Here is a 21,276-nt window from a genome sequence, read left to right as displayed (position 1 = left end):
TATATGTGTCTGTGTTATTACACCCTTCATATCACTGCACATATGTGTGTATATGTGTCTGTGTTATTACACCCTTCATATCACTGCACATATGTATGTATATGTGTCTGTGTTATTACACTCTTCATATCACTGCACATATGTGTGTATATGTGTCTGTGTTATTATGCTGAACAGTGAGAGGACTTTTCCCACTTTATTTTTCCTCTTGAGACTCGTGAACAATTCTAGTTCCTCTGCTTTTCTACAGTTATGGTTTATTAGAGAAATCTTACCTATGGCTACAAGTCCTGCTGAGATTTTTGAGAGAAATAACGTTAAGCTTGAATGCTAATCGAGGGAAACAGAGAAATCGTGTCTTTGCCGTGTTCAGTTGTCCTGTGAGGAGCACACCATGTCTCTCATTTTCTTAGTCTTTGATTTCATTCATCAGGTTTTCTAAGTTTGAGCAGACAAGTCCTTATGTATCTCTCCTTCGTGAGACTCACACTGAAATAGTTTAAGTTTTGGCAATGGTTACTGATACTTTAATCTCAGTTTTGACGGTCCTTGTCTTCATTGTTATTCCTCATAATTGAATTTTGTGTATCTATCTCGTATCCCATTACTTCTCTGGACACACTCATTAATTCTGGATGAAGCTTTTGTAAAGTTGCTTGGTATTTTTTATGACCATAGTGACATATTTGTATTTATTTGTTCTGGCCTTACTTGAACTGACTAGAGACTCGAGCATTATGTCAAAGAGCGAAAGAATAGTCAGCCTTGGCTGGCTCTTGACCTTGAGCATAAATCATTGTGTTTCACCAGAAAACATGTTATTTGAAGCTGTTTTTTACAATTGGTTCCTTTCAAGTTGAAGACCACCACTAATTTTTTTTTTTTAAATCAGGAATGGGTATTGAATCTTGTGATTTTTTTCTTCACCCCTGTATACCATATAGCTTTTCTTCAGTAGCATAATGAATGGATTATGTTGGCTATCTTTCCAAAAGTTACATTTATCTTACAACTCTGGAATCAATTCCCTATGGTAACTGCAATTACTGCTCTCATCACTGCGGCCAAATAACAGAAAGGAGCAAACCAAGGGGAGGGAAGGGTTGAGGGGAAACAGTCTGTCATGGCCAGCAAAGGATGGTGTGGCTCTGGGCTGTGGCCAAGGCAGCTTCTTGAATCTGGGCCAATATGGAAGCAGAGGAAAGCCATGAAGCAGGCAGCCCTATGGTGGTCCACGCTTTCCTGGGAGGCACCTGCTCCTGAAGGCTTCACAACCTTCTCAAACAGCGCCCCCGGGTGGATACCAAGTCTTCAAGCACCTTAGGAGGACATTTGATATACAACCGAAGCGTATCATGGTGTTTGGTTCTGTCACACAGTGCTGGGCTTCACAGGTCTATTTGATTCATTTGTCTGCTTTTATTAGGGGCATTGGTCTTGAATTTGCCCCCTTTCCCCTCAAAATGCCTTTCCTTATTTTTCTTTCATTCTATCTTTTCTTTTAGCTTTTTTCCCTGTGTGTGTGTGTGTGTGTGTGTGTGTGTGTGTGTGTGCGGTTTTTCAAGGCAGGGTTTCTCTGTGTAGCCCTGACTGTTCTGGAACTCACTCTCCAGACCAGGCTGGCCTAGAATTCAGAGATCCACCTGCCTCCACCTCCCAGGGGCTGGGCTCAAAGGCGTGTGCCACCACTGCCCGGCTTTCGTTTTTGGTTTTGTTATTAGATAAGTACCCGCTTTATAAAATGAGCTGGGAAACAGTCTCTCCTGTGTGTTGTGAAAGGGACTGGTTGTTTTTGTTTGGTTGTTTGAGACAGGGTCTCATGTAGTTCATGCTGGCCTCAGACTTACTATGTAAGAGGACCGGGGCCTTGAACTCCAGAACCAACTGCCTCTTACTCCCAAGTGCTAGAAATACAGGTGCTCACCCATCAGTCCTTACTTTCATTAGCAGAATTTTCTAACCAGATTTGGAGATTTCTTTTGGGGGTATGTGTGGGGTTTAAGTCACATGTTTAATTTTCTTAATGGTTATATATCATCGTACATTATTCATTTTATCTTGAGAGAGTTGTGGTAATTTTTGAGTTATTTTCTTTCTGAAGTAGTGGTACATTGCCCTTAACACAGTGGTTCTCACCCTGTGGGTCTCCACCCCACTGGGGGATCAAACAGTCCCTTCACAGGGGTAGCCTAAGGCCATGGGGAAACACAGACATTTCTATTACAGTTCATAATGGTAGCAAAATTACAGTTATGGAGTAGCAATGAAAATAATTTTATGGTTGGGGGTCATCTCACACGGGGAACTGTATTAAAGGGTCATAGCTTTAGGAAGGATGAGCATAATGGGACTTCCCTGTGCCCACCAGCAGTTAAATAATGACACAGGAACTTACTACTATCTATTAAAGATTAGGCACAAGCTGGGCAGATTCTCGGCTACTTCATCTAAGTTGTCCTGACTAGTTTAACCTATGTCCCCCCACATGGCTAGTTCTTTAACTCTCTCTTAACCCCGGCTCAACTGTACCTCTACATATTCTGCTGGTGAGTCCCCCGGTTTCTTTTTCTCCCAGAGAGCCTCTCTCTGCAAGGAAGTTCCGCCTTCGCCTTCCTGTCCAGCCATTGGCTCTCAGATATCGATTAAGCCAATCAGCAAGTGAGTAAGGTGAACGTTTACAAAATAGAAAGCCCTGTGAATGGGCCAGAGCTCTCGGCCAGTACAGAATTAAGAAATGAATGTACAGAGCTACACCTTCACGAAGTGTAGGTGTAGGTATACAAAAGTAACCCCAGCAAGTTGAGAGCCACTGCTTAAAGTGTCAGTTTGTAATTAATCTTGTCTTCCGGCACTCCATTACTCTCCCCTTGGTGTATATGGACCTCGCTGTAGTAATGCCTCATTTCTGGTACTTCTTCATGTCTTTTCCTTTTTCTCCCCTCTGATAGTCTGATAACAGAGATTCATACATTTCATTTTTCTAATTCCTCCAAGACTCAAGTGTGTCGTCACTGATTTTCTTTTTCACTGATTTCTCCTTTTACCTTTACTATTTCTGATTTTCTTCTTGCCTTGAATCAATTGCTCTTTATTTTCCAGGTTTCTTTTAAAAGACTTATCTGCTTATTGTGTGTATGGCTATTTTGTCTGCGTCTAGGTGTGTGTGGCATCAGTGTGAAGTACCTGTGGAGGCCAGCAGGGGGCGTCAGGGTTCCCTGGAACTTGTACGTGTGTTTTCTTTGCAAGAGTACTTGGCACCTTACCCGCTGAGCTGTCTCTCCAGCTCTGGTCCAGGTTCTCTAAGTGAGACTGGGTTGCTGATTTGGGATTTGCGGATTTTTTAGCATATGCAGCTCTGCTATCAATGCCCTCCTCAGTGTTGTTTTCTCTGTGTCCCACAAAATTTAGAGTTTTATTTTATTTCCATCAGCTCAATATATCCTTCCCTTTTAATTTCTTTTGGATTGACATGGGATTTTGTATTTATAAGGTACAGCATGATGCTTTAAATTCATATATGTTGGATAATGATCAACTCAGGTGTGGAACACCCATCACTTGTAACTTTATTCTTCCTTTGTGGTGAGCAGGCGAAGAGTCCTTTCCTTTTAGATGTATAATTAATTATTGTTAATTATTGTCATCCTGCTATGTCATGAGGGCAACAACTTACGCGTGTCTAGCACATGCATGCGCATAACGGAGGCCAGCGAGGTAAACATCTTATCTCGTCCTTAACACTCTCCACTTTTAAAACTTTTCTTTCTTTCTTTCACCATTTACTTATTTCTTGTTATTTTATGTGTATAGTTGCTTTGTCTGCATTTATGTCTGGGCTCCGTGTCTGGCAGTGCCCATGGAGGCCAGAAGTTGCCAGGTTCCTTGGAACTGGAGTTTCAGACAGTGTGAGAGCTACCACGTGGGCGCTGGGAACCAAATCCAGCTTTTGTGCAAGAGCAACAGCCGCTCTTTATTACCGAGCCATCTCTTTAGCTCTTCACGTTAATTTTTTTTTTGATATAAAGTTTCTTGATGAATGCAGAGCTTGCCGACTGGTTTAGACTGGATGATCAACAAGCCCCAGGGCTCTTTCTCTTTCTGCTTCTCCCACGCTGGGATTAGACATGTGTGGTACACACTTGGCTCACATTTATGTCTTTAGCGTTGATGTCTTTCCTAAATCCCAGTCTTACACATCATCCCAGTCCCTACTACACGCCCAACCGTCAGCAAGACTTCTTAGTTCTTGCAGCACGTCTGGATTCATTTGCTTTCCTTCTTTGACCATCATTGCAGGGAACTTAAAAATGAAAGCTTTGTTTTCTGAGCGCTCAGGGAGGCAGTAGCTCCGGATCTGAAACCCGTCCCAGAGGGGAAGCTGTATTGCAGATTTAAAGTGTGAAAACAGCAAAAACGAGGGGGACTTGGATAAGCTGCAGGGTCATCCAATAGAATTTTGACATTAAGGGTCAAGCAAGGGAGTATCTGTTGGATATTGAGCCTTTTTCAGGACAACGGGCTTCAAGGCCCTTAACTCATTCCCTTAGACATTCTGATTTGGTCCAGGAGCTCAAAGTGATAAGGGAACAAAGGAGTTGGTCAACTGCACACACTTAATGAGGGCTTGGCAGGCAACTGGTTACTTATTTTTACAACTTAGGTGCCTTGGTTAAGATAACATCAAGTTTTACATTCTTTTACGGGTTTAAGAGACAACTAAGAAAATATTTGGAGAGGCAGGTCCCCGTGCCTGGGAATGTGAGTCTAGCTAACAAAATATGGACCAAAATGGTCAGACCTGCTTTCCGAGAAGGCTGGGCTCTGGTGGCTGTCTCCTTACAGTGCTTAGCCTAATGCAACACAACCTCTAAAATGATGTGCTACAATGAAACAGTCCCTGCTAGAGTCTCCGGATGCACCCTCCTGCCTCCTAGGTCCGGTTGCGCTGGTCATGGGGACTTTCCACTTCTTCCTACACTGAGCTGAGCATTGGAGCTTCAGCATGGACACTTCCTCTTGCCTGAATGGCTCTGTTTTTGTTCAGCACAGGGCTAGCTCGGTCTTGCATAGGAGCCTCAGCTTAATTTACACATGTCCTAAGTTGTGTGCTTCTGTGGACAGTCTGCCACGCTCAGGTATTCGGTCAGTCAGGGAGATGAGTGTGGCTGTTTTGAAGGGATTTTATAGATGTGGTTAACATTTACAACATTTTACCTTAATTAAACATGTACAACACTTGAAATCTCCCTCAATAATGTGAGGGGACCTTAACTAATCACTTGAACTCATTTAAGAACAAAGCCGCAGTTATCTTGAGGGGCATAATATTCTGCTTGAGGGCCTGGAGGGATGGCTCAGCAGTCAAGAACTTGCTGCTCTGGCAGAGGATTCAAGTTCCTCTTTTAGCACCTACTTGGTGACCCACAACCGCCCGTAACTCTAGTTCCAGGGGATGTGATGCCGCCTTCTGGCCTCTGTGGGCAGCAGACATGCAAGAGGCTTATGTGCATGCATGCAGGAGAAACATGCTTACTCATGAAAGAAATAAATCTGGGGGAGAAAAGGAAAAAGAAAAGGAAAGAGAGAAAGAAAGAAAATGTAAAGGAAGGAAAGAGAGAGAGAAAGAAAGAAAGAAAGAAAGAAAGAAAGAAAGAAAGGAAGAAAGGAAGAAAGGAAGAAGGCAGGAAAAAGTTAAAAGAAAAATTGGCTCCTTCCTAGAGTTCTCAACTGTTGGCTGCTCTATGGACTTTGTTCTGGCTTGTCCCTGAAGCCATATCAGCCAGTTCCTTTAAATATTATTACATGGACTATTAATAGAAACACATATAATTCATACACATATACACACATTCATGTTACACCTTCTGTTTTATATGTATTATAAAATGGGACATATTCTCCTTGCTCAGTGACAGGCTCAGTTTACCTCCCAGCTCTAGTCTGGCTTTTGATGGTCTGCTAAAGGTCCCAGGGTTAAAGTCTCATTCCCCAAGTGGTGCTATTAAGAAATGATGGCACCTTCAGGAGACTGAGAGTCTTGTGGGAGGTCTGTAGGCCATTTGGAGCACATCTTCCACAGATTCAGGGACCCTGGCCTCTTTTGCTTTTGCTTCCTGACCGTGTAGTGAGCTGTATGCTCTGTCACGTGCTTCCTGACATTATTACCCAGCATCCCTTCCAGGAAACTAAACAAGACAGGAGTGTCTGATCATGGATCAGAACCTCCAAAAACAAAACAAAACAAAACAAAACAAAACAAAACAAAACAAAACAATAACAACAAAAAGCAAGCCAGAATAACTCTTTTTGGTTTATGGTTTAACCGTCTCAGGTACTTTGTGACAGTGATGGAGCCTTGAAAAACGAACCCTCACTATCGGCCCTTCCCCATGACACCCTCCAGCATTTCTCATGGCCTCTGCTTCAGTTCTTGCCTCTAGTTCCTGGCTTTTGTCTTTCCCTGATGATTGAGTGTTCACAAATAAGCCCTTTCCTCTCCCTAGTTGGTTTGGGTTGGTGTTTTAGCACAGGGGAAGAAAGCAAAGTAGATTAGCTTGTAATCCCAGTGCTGAGTCGAGAGGCAGAGATGGGGTGCTCCCCAGAGCTCCCTGGCCCTCTGGCTAGCTGAACCAGCGAGCGTTAGCTTCCGTGACAGGTGTTCTGTAGCTGGCTGAGATTGGACCTGTACTGACCTGATTGGGAAGTTGTGGTTCCCTCTGAATATGAAAGCCTGTCTGAGGGATTCTATGGCTGTCAAGAGACACTATGACCACAGCAACTCTTACTAAACAAAACTCTTATAAACTGGGGGTGTCTTCCAGTTCAGAGGTTTAGTCCATTGTCGTCAGGGTGTGAAGCATGGTGGAATGTAAGCAGGCATGGTGTTAGGGAGGTAGCTGACTGAGAGTTCTACATCTGGATCCCCAGGCAGCAGGAAGAGAGTGTAGTCTGGCTTGAACATTTGAAATCTCAAAGCCCACCCTAGTGACACACTTCCTCCTACAAGGCCACATCTCCTGATAGTCCCTATGAGCCTGTGGGAGCCACATTCATTCAAACCATCACAGAGCCTGTGTACCTCAGTTATCTATGGTTGTCATAACAACCTATTTCTATGCCTTAGAAGTACCGCCTCTCCAGAAACCAGTGGTTTAAACCTTGTCATTCCCTTTGTCTATGCATCTGATGGCTAGAGACTGGCTGTCTGGACTGTTCTCATCTGGGCTGGTTTCACCCACGTGACTAACAGTGGCCTGGTTATGGACTGAGCACGCTCAGGAAATTTTTAAAACACATCGCATTTATTATCTCTCTCTGTGTGCAAATGCACAGGTAGGTGAGAGTGACAGTGTGTGTGTGTGTGTGTGTGTAGGTCAGAGGACAACATTGTGGAATTGGTTCTTTCTTTCCACTTTTATGTGGGTCCCAGGGATCAAACCTCCAGAACTGCCTCTCTGACTCGCTCAACTTAAAGATGCTAATGCCATGTCAGGGTAGCAGTCATTCACGCTTGCCCTGTCTACCGGGATGCACCAAATCGCTTTACTTCTGGTTAACCACAGAAAGGAGCAAGGAGCCGGTGATTCCGTTCATGGGTCCTTTCAACAGTCTTGGAAAATTAATAATATAATAATGATGGTCATTTGCCTTTAATACTCTTGGGCAAGAGATAAAGAAAGAAAATGAGCTCAGAGGCTCACATTCCCTGACTTACATTCATCTTTGGCAGAGCATTTTAGGGATTAGCTTTGAGGGCCACAGTGTGTACAGTGCTCAGCATATTGGCTCTTCCCTTATACAAACAGGAGGGAGAACCTCCCTTTACTTCTCTTTTGCTGGGAAGAGGAAGAACATGCCTGTCTTAGTTATATGGGGGCAGGCATATGTAATGTTAAGTTGAATACCATATTTGTAACATGTGTGGCAGATAGCTTGAACACAGCCATAAGTTCACGCTAGAAGGCACCCAATATTAATATCATTGTTCTAAACCACTTTATTTTTTATTTTAGTTGTATATTGTACTGGCTAGTTTTGTGTCAACTTGACACAGCTGGAGTTACCACAGAGAAAGGAGCTTCAGTTGAGGAAATGCCTCCACGAGATCCAGCTGTAAGGCATTTTCTCAATTAGTGATCAAGGGGGAAAGGCCCCTTGTGGGTGGGACCATCTCTGGGCTGGTAGTCTTGGTTCGATAAGAGAGCAGGCTGAACAAGCCAGGGGAAGCAAGCCAGTAAGGAACATCCCTCCCTGGCCTCTGCATCAGCTCCTGCTTCCTGACCTGCTTGAGTTCCTGTCCTGACTTCCTTTGGTGATGAACAGCAGTGTGGAAGTGTAAGCTGAATAAACCCTTTCCTCCCCAACTTGCTTCTTGGTCATGATGTTTGTGCAGGAATAGAAACCCTGACTAAGACAATATGTATGTACACGAGCATTTTTGCACATGAGTGCAGGTGCCTACAAAAGCCAGAGGCATCCAGTTCCCTCTGAACTGGACTTACAAGCAGTTGTGAGCCACCTGCTGTGGGCGCTGAGAACCGAACTTTGTCCTCTGGAAGTCCTGAGTGCACCCTTACCCATGAGGCAGACATCCCACCAGCCTTGTATAACTCTTCTAACCCACGAAGAGACACTATTTTTATGACTTAAAGCATTTTCCCAATTTAATCTATTTAAACCTCCTTTCCTTATTTATACTATTTCAATGTCGCTCTCTGCAGCTGAGTTGGTTGGTGATTTTTATTCATTGCTGTTAGGGACAGAGATGGTAGTGTTTCCTCTGCGATGCCGGTCCAAGACTGCTCCTTGGGGAAATGGAACTGTCATTAATTGCTAAATACATAAGAGGCTGCATAAAGAACAAGTGTGTTGCATAAAAACACACCCCCACCCCTCAATGGATTTGCTTCAAATCCATTTAGGAAAGATAATCAGGGAGAGTGTTTTTGAGATTTTATTTTAATTTTAGTGAGCTTGTGGTAAGACCATTAAAAACATTTGGCTATAGAGCTTTGAGACGAACACATTCCGTCTGCCTCTTCTAGCAGGTTCTTTAATGTAATCCTGGCTCTGTAATTTTGAGGCAGAAAGCAATGTCTAAACTGAAGTTGCTTTATACTGGCTTTGCAGACTCCGTCTGTGCTGAGTCTCGACAGCTGCCCTTCCTCATCCTTGACTGATATGCCCGTGAGCCCCGTCGGTCAGGTGCTGACAGAAGAATGGGAGTCAATGAGCATGTGTTTCATTTTGCAGGGAAATCTGAGTTTCCTATTACAAAATGACAGTCACGTGTTTTAAGTTAAGCAGGCTGAGAAGAAAGAGTCCCACTTTCCTGGTTTCTTTAGTGCCACCAACTATCTCTTGACCTCTCTACCTGCACCTCTGAATGTTAAGTAGAAATTGTGTTTATGTTGTTGTCTGATCTAGGCTTTCTTGAAAATTTAAATATTGTATTCAGTACAGGTTTTAAAGAATTGATTTTGATCTTGGTGTGGTGGTTCATGCCTTTAATCTCAGCACTCAGAAGGGAGAGGTTGGGGTTTGAGCTCAGCCTAGTCTATATAGTAAGTTCCATGCTAGCCAGAGCTAAAAAAAATTTTAAATTTCTGTATTAATAAATGATATTGCATTGAATCTGTGTATGCTGGTACAAGCCTGTAACCCCAGCACTGGGGAAGTGGAGTCAGGGGACTGGGGAGTTCAAGACCAGCCTCAGCTATATAGTGAGTTTCAAGTGTTGTCTGAGGTGACTGTCTCAAAGACCCAACCAACCGACAAAGTAGTCAACCGCAAGCAGACCAACCCCCCAAGCTACTTTAGAGGGTCATTTATATGGATGGCTGATTTTCCAGCATCCTCTTCTACCAGAGATCAATTCCTCACTTATGCTGTGCTTGTTCTGATCCTGGTAAGCAATGCAATGTTAAATTCTGCACCAGGTATCCTCCACAATTACAGCTTTCCATGAAGACTCTGGCTCTATGAGACCTCTTAAATTCGGGAACTGGCATGGCTAGCTGTTGTTTCATTATAAAATGCATTCAAGCTTATTATCCTAAACAATTGTATGTAGCTCCCAATTCTGTGGTTTGGCGTTGATCAGTCGGCTGGCTGGTTATCCTGGTCTCAGCTGGTCTTGTTTGTCTGTGGCTAGGAGGTAGCTTGGCTGAACTTGGCTAACAAGGTCAGGATGGAAGTGAACAAATCAGGCACTGGGACATCAAAGAAAGCTTCGTGTTTGGAAAGCTCATTCTGAGTATGAGGATGAAACAGAGGAAGGCTTATATGAGTGCTCTGTATATTTGAGCGAAAAATCTTTAGGGTTTGGCTAAAGAATTGGCACTGGTAAGTTAAGGAGCGGCCATGACTGGACTTCATTAATAAAGTCATTTGTGTGATTCAGGAGCACATTTGGAATTTCATTGTCAGATTTCTGTAGTGTTCTTTAGCCCTCTGATGTCCCCTAAATGTCCTGATGGTAGCACTTTGATAATAGCAAGCCACTTCTTTTGTATGGTGTCTGAATAATCTACGATATACGGCAGTTATGAATAACGCTCCTGCCAGTATTTTTGCCTGTGTATTTTGGTGGGTATGTTTGCATTTCTCTCTGCTGCTATCCTATCCGCACCCCTCAGGTGGAACTGCTACATCAAACAGCCGGTCTCTGCTTAATTTTGTAGATTCTGCCGCATCTATCCCCCCCCCCCCCTCGAGCAGTTGCAGAGCTTTGGGTATGATAAAGACTCACTGGCTCTGGATGAATGGCACCCAGCTGGGGGCGGGCACTATTCATAGGCCCACCCTGACAGGTGGGGGCTGGGTGTTTGAATAGTGTGTCTTGTACTGGTTCCTTCCTGTTTGCTATCTGTACTCCCTTTGCCATGATATCTGGCCTCATGTCAGGCCCAAAGAAAAGCAGTATGCTCAGCAGACCCTGGAGCTGAACGGTAGAGACAGTGAGCCCGAGCAAACCTGGCCTTTCCCCAAGTTGGCTTGGTCAGAGATTTTGTTACAGACGTTCAAAGCCTAGCCAGCATAGCCATTGTACCAGTTCACTGACCCCTTAGACAGCTTCATGACTGTGATACTATGTGAAATTAAGAAACTTAATCCTACCTATTGTGGCGCTCTCTCTCTCAATCTGTTTTTTTTTTTTTTTTTTTTTTTTTTTTTTTTTGAGATAGAGTTTCTCTATGTAGCCCTGGCTGTCCTGGAAATTGCCCTATAAACCAGGCTAGCCTTGAACTCACAGAGATGTGCTTGCCCCTGCCTCCTGAGTGCCGGGGTTAAAGGCCCACACCGCCATCACCACCACCTGGTTGAAAAGCTTGTCTTTGGAGATCATTACACAAAACAGCAACCAATCAATGAGGAGCTGCGAAGTCCAGTCCCAGAGAGTACATCTACAAAACACTCCCTAAGTGTAGCTAAGGCTGGGGGAACACAGCAGAAGAGAGGATGGAAAGACAGAGCCAGAGAATCAGGGAGTTTGCCCGCCATGAAACTGTATCTCCTAGAAACCAGAAGCTACATCCACAAAGTCTCACCAACATGAGTGCCTAAATATGATCTGAAAGGGACAACACCAATAGACCTGCCTAGGTGGATGGAGAAAAGCCCATACGGGCTCAGCTCTACACAAGGAACCACAGGCAACGGGAGGAGTAACCTTCCCCAGGGAAGAGCGCAGCAATGGGTTATCCAATACCAAATGGTCAGCCATGAAAACTACGTGCAAGTAACATTATTATACAGACTGAGCGGGATATATCCAGGAATGTGCGCGCGCGCGCGCGCGCGCACACACACACACACACACACACACACACACACACACACACGCATACATTGAGTAACAACAAAAAAGAGACCATGAATTGGAAACAGAGTATATGGGCAGGCTTGGAGGGAGGGAAGAAGTGTAGTTACATTGTAATCTCAGAAAGAATCCGTTGCCTTTAAATGGTCTTTGACACCAGCATATGACGCCCCCTGCTGGTTTCCTTGGCCTCATTTCCTTCCACTCTTTCACCTGTCCTTCCTCTGACTGTAGCCTAGACTGGTCTTGAACTCTTGGTCCTCCTGTTTCAGTCCCTCAAGAGGTGTAGAGCTGTGCAGTAGCATGCTTAGCTCCGCTGGCTCATTTGAGAGACGGGAGTCCCAATGAATAATACAGTGTGCAGCATAGCAAGGCTCGGTTTCTTCAGTACTCTTGTGATTTTTCCCGTTTGGCAAGAACATGATCTGAGAGTTACCTGCTGAAAAGATGTATGTGCAGTAGAGTGTTGTTCTCCACAGAGAGAGGGCCTTCCTTACCCTTGTTAGGATTTTACCCCTGTTTAATGTTTCTCTGATTTCTCTTGGGCTCTGGCACCTTCCGCTCTGTTTTGAACATGCTCGAACCTGCAGAAGGTTCCATGTGCACTTGACATTACAGATTCTGATTCCGATGTTGTTTAGAGGTATGTTCATTCTGGGTCTGTAAGTCCACTGTTTATGTTCTGGTTCACCTAGCCATTGGTGAGACTGGAGGACTGAAATCCCGGAATAATAATATATTGTTAAATATTCCTGTCTTATGTTATATCAAGGTGGATAACACACATGTACACACACATACATGCACACATATTTATCTAATATATATGCATGTATGTCTCTATATATCCATATCTAGATCCATATCTTTATCATTCTTGGTAGGCAATCCTGGCTAGCCTGCTGCTTGCTATGTAGTTCCACAAACCCTGGACTCTTAGCCATTTTTCTGCCTTGGTTTTCAGAGTGACAGGATTATAGGTACTTGCCATCATGGCTGGCTCATTTCAATTCTTTTGAAATTTAATTAATTTTTTTTAATGTGCATGGGTGTTTTGATGACATGTATGCCTACGTACTACGTGTGTACCTGGTGCCCATGATACCCTGGGACTGGAGTTGCAGCCAGTTGTGAGCTACCATGTAGGGGTTGGGAATTGAATCCAGGTCCTCTAGAAGAACAGCCAGTATGCTCTTAACCACTGAGCCATCACTCTGTCCTGGGTATCTATGCAGTTCTAATTGTTTTGTCTCGATGACCTGATACTTTTATCACTACAAGGAGTCCTGAGTGACTTCTGGCAGTCTTGAGCTTGGGCTTGAAGTCTATCTTATCTGATAGAAATATGGCCACCCTGTTCTCTTGCATCCCACTCGCATGGAATACTTTTCTCTCTATCTTTCCTTTCAACCAAAGCTGTCCTGAAATCTAAAGTGAGTCTCTTGTACACGCTATGTAATTGAATCTGCTTTTGGTTTATTTAGCTGCCCTATGTCTTTTGTTTGCAGAGGATAATCCACTTAGGTTTAAAGTAATTATTGACAGGGAGGAATCCCTGTTGTCTGACACGCTGGTTTCAGTCTGTCATGCGGTTCTTCTGCACTCCCCGGTCTCTCCTGTCACAGCTTTCTCTCAGCGTTTTTCATGTTGATATGCTTGGCTTCCTCTTCCAGGATGTCTACAGTCATTTCCATGGTTCCCACAGGGCAGCCAGAGAATAGCACGTAGAGATAAGAGTCCAGTTTAGGAGGGCAACAGCTTCACTAGCGTAGGAAACTGTTCGAGTCCTGTCCCCTCCACGTTATTGGCACTGATCTCCATTTATATCTGTTTATATTACCTACCCTGCAACGCCATCTGTTTTAGGCTTTAGTACTTTTGTCTTTTACCTTTTATTGTAAAGTTAAGTGATTTAATTTTAGCAGTGATTACTGCTATGGCAGTACCATCATCTTTTAAACATTTCTGATTGCACATGGAGTCAGAGGACAGCGTGGGAGCTGGCTTTTTTCTTCTACCATGGGAGTCCCAGGGACTGAACTCAGGTGGACAGGTTTGAAGGCCACGGTAGAACAAAGCTCTTTGTGGTTTCTTCTACCAGTATCTGGCCTACCTTCCTGTTTGATTTGTTATTTAACTCTCTTTTATTTCAGTTGGAAGGTGCTCTCCAGCATGTCTCACAAGTAGGGGAAGTGGAGACGAAGCCCCTTGTCTTCTACATTCTTTTGAAAGACAGTACACATTTTCCCCCTTATATCTTTAATACTACTTGAAGCAATTCGTCTCCTCCCACACCCCTGGGAGGATCCACCATCCCTGGATGTTCTGCAATACCAGGTCAATGGGTGTAGAGAGCAGAGCCAGTTTCTAGTCTATTGATAAGCTCCACAAGTCATTTAATATGTGGTCTTCAGATGGGGGACCCAGCGTTAAAGTGATAAGAACGGATCATGCCCTTGATCTTAGTAAGAAGGCTAAGAAGTGATCTTTAAAACTAACCATCATTGCATGTGTTGATTTTGTGTATACGTGTATGGGAGGCACGTGTCTGCCACAGCACATGTATGGAGGCCAGAGGACAACTTTTGGGAGTCGGCTTTCTCTTTCCACCATTTGGCTCCCTGGGATCCGACTCAGGTCCTGAGGTTTGGCAACAAGTACCTTTATCTGCTGGCCACCCTTAGCCCAACACTCCCCCAACTGCTTTTATTTGAGACAGAGTCTCAGGCATTAGAGTTTGACCTCCAATTTGCTATGTAGGTGAGGATGGCCTTGAATTTCCTATCCTCACGGTTTGGTTTTCCAAGTGCTGGAGTTAGAGCAATAGAGGCACCAAAGCCACTTTAGAAGATAAGATCTGCAGTCCGTGCTATTTTATAGTGACCTCTCATTTATGATAGTTGCATCTTCCCTGACTTCCAAACCTTCCCCTGAGATTTCAATGTGCAGCTCTAAACCGGTCTAGAACTTGCCATACAGCCTGGGCTGGCCGAAGTTTCTCCAAGCTTAGGTGACTTGCAGGTCTATGCTGGGGAGGACCTGCTCCTTAGTACACTGAGTCCAGTGTGCTTCTCATCTAGAAACACAGACACATCCAAAACAGTGTTTAGCAACATATGTAGTACCCTGTGACCTACTCAAGTCAATGTGGTTATTACTAACTATTATTAACTAACTAACTAACTAACTTAGATAGTTAATATCGTTAACCACCATGGTACTGTGCTCAGATATTTATTTTTCTCCTTTCTTGATCTTTTATTCTTGAATTTTTCGAGTTATCAATGCAATGACATCTCTAAGCTACTTGGGGTTTTCTAGTTGTCTATTATATTATTGACCAAGTTTATCTTTTCTCAAACTGGATACATTTTACGTATTTTATTTTATGTGTCTAGTGTGTATGTATGGGCTTGCATGTATCAAGGTGCAAGAATTGGTTTTCTACCTCCCCTGGGGATTCAACTCAGTCTTGGGCTCATTTCCTCACGTGCCAGTGTGGGTGAGGCTTCTTTCCCCAGATGCTGATGAAGTTCAGGAATGATTTCAAGTGTGTCACTATAAAGTGTTTCTAAAATATGGTTTGATGTATTTTTATATCTTGATGATATATTCTAGTCTTGATGTTTTATTATTAATTTTATTTCTACATCATTTCTATTTTTGTCTTAATTAGTTTCTCTCTTTTCAATAATGGCTTTATTGAGATCATGTTAGCATACCATAAAATTTATACGCCATAAAATTGTAAAGTGTGTGACTCGATGTTTAATATATTCAGAGTCGAGCAGCCAGCACTGATATCTAATTTCATGACTAAAAAAACAAACGTTTTTTATGTATTTTCTAACTGTGTGTATGTATGTATGTATGTATGTATGTATGTATGCATGTGTCTTTGGGTATGTGCATGTTCGTGCAGGTTCCTGTGCACACCACAAGTGGGCATCAGATCCTCTGAAGTGGGAGTTACATCCTGTGGCGAGAAGCCAGATGCAGGTGCTGGTAAATAAACTTGGGTCCTCTGCAAAAGCAGTATTTGTTCCTAACCACTGGGCTACCTCTCCAGCCATGTCAGGATTGCTTAGTTTTGGTCTAAAAGAAACTACTATTTAGCAGCTAGGGACACTGCATATTCCTTGACTTAACCCTACGGTGTTTATGTCCCCAAGTTTGGTCATAACATTTTATCTAAGTTGATTAATTCAGAGTGTAGTGTCTATGCCTACAGTCTTTCTGTCCTCAGCATCTCACGCTGTCAAATGATCCATCGTAAGGGGATCAAAAATTCTGCTTTCCCACTGGCCATTGGCATAAGCTGGGCATTTCCACACTTTTGAATATTGTACTGCTATGAATATTCATATGCAAGTGTTTGTGTTCGTATGCACTTTAATCCTTTTTTGTATATACCTACAGGTAGGACTGCTGGGCCATTTGTTAGCTCTAAGTTTACAGAATGAACTGTTTTGTGAATACATACCCATGACCAGCTTTGTGTGAAGGCCTCAACTCCCCATAAACTTGTTATACCTCACCCACTTGCTGGGTGTGAAGTCTTACTTATTTACTTATTTATTTATTGAGTAGTTTTTATAGCTCTTTCCTGATATGGTGTTGGGCACCCTTTCATGTGATTGCTGGCAAGCTTAATGTCTTTGGAGAAAATTCATCCCATATTTAAAATTTAGAAATGATTTGACTTTTTATAAGGTATAAGAGTTCTTAAATACTCAGTATGAGCCCCTTACCCCCTGCATTATTTATCAACCAGTGCTTCGTTTCGTCCATTTCCTTTTCACCCTTCTCGACGGTGCCTTTGGAAGGCACATGCTCCTGAGGTCAACTCTCCTCTGCTTGTGTTGTCTTTTGCCAGTTTTGATTTCGGTGTTCTATCTAGGAAGTCGTTGCCCAATGCGTGATCATGAATTTTTAAAACGCTCATATTTTTAAAACGTTAAAACTGTCACTATCGTAGGTAGAGCTATCATCCATTTTGATCAAGTTTTTGCATATGGTGTGAGAAAGGGTTCAGAATCTACATCTATATCTATATCAACTATATATTTAGCATATGGATGCCTAGGTCACTTGTTGAAAAGAATATTCATTTTCCTGACATCTCCTGTGAATCAAGTCATCATAAGTGCAGGGGTTGATTTCTGGACTTCGGAGGCCGCTTTATTGATCTGGCTGTCATCTTGCAGGATGGTTTCTTTGCTTTTTGTCTTTATCAATCTTATGTGTGTAATATGATTTCTTTGGATTTATCCTGTTTGGTATTCATAGGCTCCTTATGTTTGTGACCTCATGTTCTCAGTGCTTTGGAAGATTGCCTCCATTGTTTATTCGTGTTCGGCTGTTGTCTCATGTATGTCGTCATGATTAAGTCATAGTTCTTGAGTAGGGCTAACCGCCGCCCCCCACTCACTCACACTCACACATACGAACACACATGCACCCTTATATGCATGTAAATACTCATGCATGACACACACATACATGTGAACATCAATGTACCTGCACACATATAATATAGATAACAGAGATGAGTTTGATAGTATCTAGAGAATGTTCTTTTGCAGTGTGATGTAAGGCCATATTTATATAGTTCTCAGCTGTACTACGTAGTTTGTTTAAATAGCTCTTTACTGATGAAATATTGTGCAAACACGACACCTTTCTTTGGAGTACACTTTTTCCTTGTTCTGCCCCTTTCTGCTTCTTGGTAGCTCATGCCCATCTTTTCTAAGTGCAAACACAAATCCATTAAAAAACAAACAACTCAAACAAAACAAAACAAACCCTCCCTCAGAAAGATTTACTCTCTTCCTTGTTGCTTCTGTAAACCCCTCCTTGGGCAGTTATTACCACGGGTTGTGAGCTTTTGTATGCCTGTCTATATATTTTTCTTCCCAGTGTGAACGGACATCTTATGATCAAGGGTCATGCTTGAGTTATTTTTGTCTGCCAGTTGCCTAGCTAGAGTTTTTTTTTTTTTTTAAACCAGTAAACACTCAATAAAGACTGAATAAATAAATAAGCCATTCCCCCAGAGATCTCTGTCTTCCTGTCCTGCATGCTCTGTGCATTAATTGTATCAATTACCTTAAGTGTTCCATTGCTGATTGCTGAAGCTGGGCACAGGACTCAAACTGTTTATAATCACAGAGCAGCTTTATTGCAAGCAAGGATATGGCAGTGTCAGGAGAAGAATACATACATTTAAATAATCCAGAGATTGCAAGTTCAGGTTTTTCTGTCCTTCCCCTGCTGGGTCAAACAAGATAGACTTTGTCACAGGCTCTGGAGCTATAGTCGTTGTGTCCACAAAGCCCCTTAATACCAGGAGCTGACATCACTGCTTGTCTTAGTCAGGGTCACTACCGAGATGAAACACCATGACCAAAGCAAGCTGGGGAGGAAAGGGTTTATATTCCAGACCATAGTCCGTTATCAGAGAAAACTGGGCCAAGAACTCACGCAGGGCAGGAACCTGGAGCAGGAGCTGGTGCAGAGGCCATGGAGGGTGCTGCTTACTGGCTCATTTCCCATGGCTTGCTCAGGTGGCTTTCCTATAAAACACAGGAGCAACCAACTCAGGGACACTGCCACCCACAAAGGGCCGGGCCCTTCCCTAGCAATCAATTAACAATTAAGGAAATGCTCTACAGGCTCGCCTACAGCCTGCTTTTATAAAGACATTTTCTTAACTGAGGTTTCCTCCTCTCAGATGATTCTAGCTTGTTTCAAGTTGACATAAAACTGTCCAGCACACTGCCCCTGGGCCATGCCATTCACAAGGAGCTAGCTATACAAGCACATCACAGCCATGTGATCAAATGTAATTGTCAAGTTGCCTGGCTCTTCCAAACTAAGTCCAGGCTACTCATATCGTGGATTCTACTCCATGAAGTTAGCCAACTGCAGATGAACATTATTTTTTTTAAAAAAGCTTATCTTTACTGGGCATGTATAGATTTTTCTTGTCACACTAACTTCAGCACAAAACTACTTACGTAGCATTTCCATAGCATCCAGTGTTCCGAGTAATCTGGAGAGAATTTAAAGCACACAGGGAAATAATGACACATACACCAGCTAATTAGCATTGAGCGTTTAGAAATAAACCCATGAATCTATGGTGAATTGGTATCAGGCTATATCCAAATGAGCAGCCTGAGAGCCTGGTTTCAATGGAGTATCCTAGAACCCAACTTTCAAAGACACCAGGGAAACCATAAATCCATTATCATTGTTTTTAAATGCTGGCAGGCTGATCCACCATCCCCCAACAACTCATAAACCCATAGCTATAGCCTCATTTGATTTTAGATAATATAATACAGACCTACGGACACTCTTAAGATTCAGGGCGATTTGTAGATGAGCATCTTGACACAGTTTAGATTATTTCCAAACACCATGAGAAGTGGGCTGCGGAGAGAGCTCTTCTCCCTTGAGAGCACCATACACCCTTTTGGTCCTTGACCAGCGAAGCATCAGTGTTCAGATAAACCAAGCCCAAACTGCCTTGTAAGGAAATCCAGCTGGACTTTGAAACATATTATTTGGTCAATAGCCTCTTAGTCTCACAATCATGGGTATTCACTAAGATACAATGTAACTAGATGTTAAGAAGCTCAAAACAGAGTCCACATGGAGAGGAAGTTATCATTTAACTAAACGTGGGGTGCCACTTAAGATCTTGTTAGAGTTATGGTTCCTCTTCCCTCAGACCTTTGCTAAAATTTCTCAGGAATGCAGGTGTGGTGTGTGTGTGTGTGTGTGTGTGTGTGTGTGTGTGTGTGTGTTGGTGTGTCTTCATTTATCTGAGGCTTGCTTCTTTTTTTCCATTCAGATTTATTTTCGCTTGTATTTTGTGGGTGTGAGTTTATGTGCACCACTGCTTGCAGGTGCCTCTGAAGGCCAGCAGAGGGGAGGGCATACGATCCCCAGGAACTGGAGTTACAGAGGTTGTGAATTGCCTGATGTGGGAGCTGAGAACTAAATTCCAGGTCCTCTGCAAGAGCCCTTAACTGTTGAGACATCTCCAAACCCAAAGGGTTACTTTTTAAAAAAAAACCTGTAATATTTGTGCTCATTTTAATGAAATTACTAAAAGGCATGCCTATCTCATTTCCTTTGTCAAAACCCCCAAGCTCCCTCAAAGCCTTTCCATTGTGTGTATTTTATGCTCAGTTCCACTGCCTCCTTTACTCTACTGTGCGTAGTTTTGAGGTATGGAAGGCATTAAATAGATGCTTGCTAAATGAATTAAGGACTGTATGAGGAGTTGTCACTACCTCATCAAGCTCAGATCTTTCCCACTACCGAATCGTCATCTACTCTGCCTTCCACACTGTTAAGCATTGTTGGAGGACACACTCCTACTGGGCTGATATGACCCGCTCCAAATTCGTGCCATTAAATCCAGCTGGGCCCTCATTTCAACTGAGCAGTCTTTTAAACAAGGTCTTGTTGCTCTCCTAGAACATTTACATTCCCAGTTCATTCTGTGTATTTTAACCCATCACAGCCCTGGTCCACGTACCTCCTTTCACTGTCATCAGCAAATCTTGTACAAACCTATCTCACCTTCTGGCTCTTCTGTGCCAGGAGCTTCTTCACGGCCTTGTCTAGGTATGCGTCTTATTCTGCCTTCTGATTGCAAACCTCCCCATCTCTTTCTCCCCATCTGTTACTGTTGCCTTCCAACATGTCTCTCTACCCATTACGTATAGAAAAGTGATTGTTGGTAAGTCAAGGTCTGGAGATCACTTATACCAATCCACTCCAAAGTTAGTAGTGTAGTCTAGCGGTCATTTAATTATCTGTGGGTCAGGAATTCAGGAAGGGGGCTGGCGAGATGGCTCAGTGGGTAAGAGCACTGACTGCTCTTCCAAAGGTCCTGAGTTCAAATCCCAGCAACCACATGTTGGCTTGCAACCATCTGTAATGAGATCTGACACCTTCTTCCGGAGTGTCTGAAGACAGTATACTTACATATAATAAATAAATAAATAAATCTAAAAAAAAAAAAAAAGGAATTCAGGAAGGGTTTGCTGAATGCGAGTTACCACTGTCAATCACTCTCTCATTGCGGTGACAAAATACTGAACCCAAAAGACCTTGAAAGAAACCTTTTAAAAGAAAGGTTTACTCTGGCCTGCAATGTGAGGGTTCAGTCCACCATGTTGGGACAGATGTGACAGGGATGAGGTGGCTAATCATATTGTATGCAATAAATTATCACATTTCTGCTCCATAATATCCACACATTTATTTGGAAAGACAAGGAAGCTCACTTACAGGTCTGATCCACATGTTAAAGTAAACAAAGGCAAGGCTGGTCCTGGACGCCTTCACAGGCCCCTGGTTGGCTTTCTCACAGCATTGAGGACTCAGCGCCTTTGGAAATCCTCAATGTGACCATTTGAGGTTTTTTTTTTTTT

General features: G+C 43.0%; 1 non-coding gene across 1 annotated transcript; it reads right to left on the bottom strand.

Moving 5' to 3' along the window:
* Positions 1–14,121: 14,121 nt before the first annotated feature.
* On the bottom strand, positions 14,122–14,307 carry LOC115031451. The gene has a single exon (XR_003837074.1). It is a non-coding gene; the product is annotated as a U2 spliceosomal RNA (small nuclear RNA).
* Between the last annotated feature and the right edge of the window lie 6,969 nt (positions 14,308–21,276).

Source organism: Mus caroli, chromosome 6 (genome assembly GCF_900094665.2).
Source record: "Mus caroli chromosome 6, CAROLI_EIJ_v1.1, whole genome shotgun sequence".
Lineage (NCBI taxonomy): Eukaryota > Metazoa > Chordata > Mammalia > Rodentia > Muridae > Mus > Mus caroli.
Note: the sequence above shows the minus strand (reverse complement) of the source record. Positions and strands in the feature narration are given on the sequence as shown.